Genomic DNA, 4,191 nt, shown 5'->3' on the forward strand with positions numbered 1-4,191 from the left:
TTTCCGGGGCTCCTTTCATCCATTCACTGAACACACATGAGTTGGGGGCCTACTCTGCATCATACACGGTGACTATCATGGGGAATGTGACCAGAGTCATGGGGAAGAACGGTCACACCTGTGTAACACGTGAGCTGTCACGGTGATAAGCATGGGCACATGCAGTTGTGGGGGGGGTGGGGACAGGCACCGGAGAGCCCCTAACATGGCATCTGAGCTTGTCAGAGAGGCCTTCCCTGGCAGCTGGGATCAAATAGGTGACAAGGAGTCGTCCGGGCCAAAGGAGTCGGCGACGGGCGTGGTGGGGTACGGTGTGGAGAGAACATTCCAGGCCAGGTGAGTAAACCCCACAAAGGCTCCATGGCAACAGAGCTCACGAAGCTTCCGGAGGGAGCAGCAGCGCCCATGCCGGCCTGGCTCTCCGACAGGCCCCGTCCCGGGTGTGCTGCCCAGAGCGGTGCCAGGAAATCCCTGTTCAGACCTGGCTTCGGTGCCGACTCAGAGACGGCCTCCCTTTGCAGAAACAGAACGCTCTCCGGGGCTTCCGTCTTGGACCCGGTGGTCCGTTCAGAGAAGGCCATGTGGGCGCAGGCCCGGGGAGGCTCAGGTAAGCAGCCAGCCCGGTGGCCCGGGGAGGGCCTTTCTTCCTGCACCAGAAGGTTCCAGAAAGCTCTTCATTGCTACTCCTTTTCCTGTGAGGCGAGGAACCGGGCTAAGGGCCTGGCTTTTCACTGGTCTCATCTGGAGACAAGTGTTTCAAATCAAGTCTTCCCCATCTCGGGTTTTAGAGATGGCAGCTCCCCGTCCCCCATGTTTTCGGGCCGCAAGACAAGCACCTTCACAAATGACTATCTGTTTGGCCGCCTGGCCTTTCTGTGCGTGTTTGGTTTCCTGCTGCAGCCTCCCACCAGAGTCCCAAGGTGTCTCCTTAAAGGGGGGAGGAGACGCAGGCCCTTTCTGCTTTTTCCTTCTGTTATTTGCTGGGGAGCTCCCAATGCTCCGCAAGCCAGCTTTCTTCTGGGGATGAAGAGCCTTTCCCAACGTCTTTCCCTCTTTCTGTCAGAAACAGGCCCTCTCGGGATCCCCAAAGCTGCTGGCTGGGACTGGAGAGGAGGCCCCAGCCCCGGCCCCTGCACCCCAGTGCCTCGGGGGCTGGAGACTGAGGTGGCAGGGGCCCTAGGAAAGGACAAGGGGGCAAACAGAGCAGGGGATGAAGTAGGGCTCGATTCCAGGGAATCTGTGCACCTGAACTTTTGGGCAGTAAGAAGAGGCCGCTTCTCACCCTGGAAGTAGAGGAGGTCGGGTCAGAGGACCACCTGTGGGTGCAGCCGCCATCCTGCTTTGTCCCCACCGCCATGCCTGCTGACTGAGACGTCTTGGGAGGGCTGTCGCTGACGGAAGGCCCAAGGGGCGGCAGCCCCGTTCTAAGTGCCGGGGATGTAGCTCCCAACCAATCAGGGAGCACCCTTGCCCCTGTCATGCTTAAGGACCACCAACAACACACAAGTCAACAGACCCGCGGCGGGGACCAGGACGACAAGGGCCAGGAGGAAGGCGGTCAGGGATGCTTGGTCACCGTCTGAAGGGGCAAGGAAGCCCCACGGACATCGGAGGGGGTGGCATCCTCGGAGGAGGGAACAAAATAGCCCCAGGCCTGCAGGCAGGGCACAGCATGGGCACGTGTCCCCGGCTGGAGCCGCGGCCAGGAACCCAGCTGAGGAGGGAGCCAGAAGATGAGAACACAGAGAGAGGCAGCCGGGCAAACAGGCCATGCTGGGTCTTGCGGGGCCCTTCCTATAAGGGATTTTGGCTTTTATTTCAAGTGGAGAAAGGGACCAACTGAAGGATTTGAGCAGAAGACGGACGGGATCTTATCTATGTCTTACACCAGATCAACGGGTCGCAGAACTTAATGTCAAGTATGTCCTTCTCCCAATTCACGGAGTAGTGGTACTTTGATTGTTCCCATTTCATAGATGCAGAAACTGAGGCCCCAGAAGCTTAAGTGACTGGCTCAGGGTTCCACTTCGAGTGAGGGGCAGAGCCAGGATTCTATCTCCGTCACCCTGTGGGAGAGCCTCCTCTGTGCTCTCCGAAGCTGGGTGAGAAGCCCTGGGGGCTAACCTCTCCGAGCCCCCATCTTCTCCAGAACGGGAATGACAGAAACTATTCTTGCCTTCTTTAAAGCGCACAGCTGTTGGCAAGACCCGATGAGAGGGCTGCGAACTAAATTCTTGAATGAATGAATATTGTAATAAAAATGAGTTCCTGTGTGGGGAGCGCCCCGGAGGGAGCAAGGCTGTGCTTGCTGGATCTCTGTCACCAAACAACTCACCGCATAAGAGCTATTATCCCGCAGAGCCCGGGGCAGAGAAAATGGTCAAGAAACTTGAAGTTTATTAATAAAAATGATTTTGTTTGATTCTTTTCAGTTTGCCTCACCGAGGCTCTTTTATCAGTTTGCTCATCTCTGATGGACGCGGTAAGAGTATTTACTACCTAATAGGCTGGGAGGCGCCCAGTTCCCCTCCTAGGGAGCGATAAGGTACCTGAGTCCTTTGCTTCCTTCCGGAGACACTCTATGCAAATGATGCATGCGAAGAATTTGCATAGCTCCAAATATTTGTAATGCAAATGATGTCATACCATACCCTCTTGCTCACAGCATGTAACAATATGCCCCAGAGATGATTTCATCCCCAGATATCCAGACTCTGCTTTGTTCTTTTAAAGAGTTACCTTGTATCCCTCTCTGTGGGCGCCTCATGGTTTGATCCTTTGCTGTGAACTGCTGTCCCAACTGTGACTTCAGGTACGTCTTCTAGCATATGTGGGGTGGGGGGACGTTGTTTGGGGCTTGATGTCGTCCCTCCCTGTCCACTGTGTGGCTCTTCACGGGGTCAGTCGCTCGTGGTCGACCACCTTCTGGAAGCAGATCATCCTGGCAATACGTCAGAAGGCCACTAGTAGCTCAATGCTGCATCACGATGCCTTTGACCTTCACCTGTTTCATCTCATCCCGTAGGGATTTTATCATCTCACTCACCCCACAAGAAGGGTGAGTTCGGTACATTAAGATATTTTGAGAGAGAGAGACAGAGAGAGCACATTCATACAATTTTTATTACAGTATGTTATAATTGTTCTATTTCATTACTAGTTATTGTTGCTAATCACTTATTGCGCTTAATTTATAAATTAAACTTTATCATGGGTAGGTATATGTCGGGAAAAACATACATAGAGAGAGTTCTGTACTGTCTGTGGTCTCAGGCATCCACTGGGGGTCTTGGAATGTACACCCCACAGATAAGTGGGGTGACTGCTATGTCCATGCATTGCAATTTTGGATAGGCATTGCCAAATTGCATTTCCCAGAGGTTGTATCAATTTATACTATCCGCCAGTAATAAATGAGAGAGCTTATTCATCTACAAGCTTTAAACATCATGTATTAACAAACTGAAAAAAAAATAATTCCGGGAGATGTTGTCAGACCCACTCTTTTGTAATATGTTCATTTTTCTTTTAACATTAATTTGCAAACATCTTTATGTTTCAAGAAGTATTTTCCAGGGATGCCTGGGTGGCTCAGTAGATTAAGCATCCAACTTCAGCTCAGGTCATGATCTTGTGCTTTGTGAGTTCAAACCTTGCATTGGGCTCTGTGCTGACAGCTCAGAGTCTGGAGCCTGTTTTGGATTCTGTGTTCCTCCCCCCTGCCCAACCCTCTCCTGCTTACACTCTCTCTCTCAAAAATAAAAATTAAAAAAATTAAAAAAAGAAATATTTTCCAACAAAATAATTTTAATAGCTTTACAATATTCCAATGCATGGACATACCATAGTTTATTGGGTCCCTATCATCAGATACTTAATGTTTTAAAAACTAAAAAAGACTGATCAATGTGACTGTTAAAATTAAGAATTCTGCTCATCAACAGACACTTCAAAAAGTAAGAATCATATTATAAAGTGGGAGGAAATATACATATAACTAAGAAAAAAGAGTATTACCAAGCATATGTAAAGAGTTTCTAGAAATCAACAAGTATAGCTCAATAACCCAATAGGCAAAATACTTAGAGCTTTCAAATGAGTAAACATTTGGGGCTGATACATTTATGAAGAGATATTGAACATCATTAACAGTAAGGCAAATCAAGAGCGGTGTAGGATACTATTTTCCAC

The 4,191-nt window shown here is 50.0% G+C and overlaps 1 long non-coding RNA gene across 1 annotated transcript; it reads left to right on the forward strand.

Annotated features, from left to right (window-relative positions):
- Positions 1-387: 387 nt before the first annotated feature.
- On the forward strand, positions 388-2,431 carry LOC115278387. Its single transcript, XR_003902856.1, has 2 exons — positions 388-607; positions 2,188-2,431. It is a non-coding gene; the product is annotated as an uncharacterized LOC115278387 (long non-coding RNA).
- Positions 2,432-4,191: the final 1,760 nt, after the last annotated feature.

This window comes from Suricata suricatta, chromosome 14, assembly GCF_006229205.1.
Source record: "Suricata suricatta isolate VVHF042 chromosome 14, meerkat_22Aug2017_6uvM2_HiC, whole genome shotgun sequence".
In the NCBI taxonomy this organism is placed as follows: domain Eukaryota; kingdom Metazoa; phylum Chordata; class Mammalia; order Carnivora; family Herpestidae; genus Suricata; species Suricata suricatta.